Here is an 881-nt window from a genome sequence, read left to right on the forward strand (position 1 = left end):
TTGGATTGTGCTGTAATATCTGTAATATCCTTTATACTTTTTGTGTAGATAGTSTCTAAAAAGATAGTCTCTAAACACTGGCTGGCCCTTTCCTTTGGTATTTGCAATGGGAATATCATTGTGGTTTCTACTGACATATATCCTAATCTCCCAGGAATCCTTTTCTATGATGGCAATAAGAATAATTTTAATTTAATTCAATTGAGTGCAATAGTCTGCATAGAGTTTTGTCCTTTAAAGAAGCATTGTGCTCAAATCAGAAGAGTTAATTGTTCAAACCCCCACTTTTTTCCTCTCTGAAGTTGATTTACTTTACAGACATTAGATGGCCACTGGGGCCTTGGTTCTGCAAGAACTCACACTTACCAATTTTTAAGCAGATGATTGTGCAGGAGGACACAAAAATTCTTCCATTGGGTCATCATTTCATTTCAATAAATGCTTGCCTAAAACAAGAAGCAGATGGTTGTGATCTTAGTTAGAAGGTTGGGAGGATTTTTTAAACTACACTACACAAACAACCACTTCAGGGCTATTAATTTGCTCTGTTCTTTACCATGCTCGATAAAAAAGACGTTCCATGCTTTGAAGAGGTTTTTGTCTCAGATAAAGAGGGTGTCAGGCAGACAGATGGTATAATGCAAGGACGATACAGTACAAATACTTAAATACAATAAATACACTTAAAAATACTTAAAAATACTTTAAAAATACAGTAAAAATACTTAAAAGAGTAAGAATAAATGGATTCATCAGCAAGCTGCATAAATTGCATAAAAGACTTTGGTCATGCACCTTTTTTTATAACATAGGAATTTACAGTTTGGGAAATACTGTTTTTCAGAAAACTTGAAATCTTGCAGCACAGTTTGAGGATATTA

This window comes from Malurus melanocephalus, unplaced genomic scaffold (genome assembly GCF_030028575.1).
Source record: "Malurus melanocephalus ecotype Western Australia unplaced genomic scaffold, MMel_1.1 scaffold_296, whole genome shotgun sequence".
In the NCBI taxonomy this organism is placed as follows: domain Eukaryota; kingdom Metazoa; phylum Chordata; class Aves; order Passeriformes; family Maluridae; genus Malurus; species Malurus melanocephalus.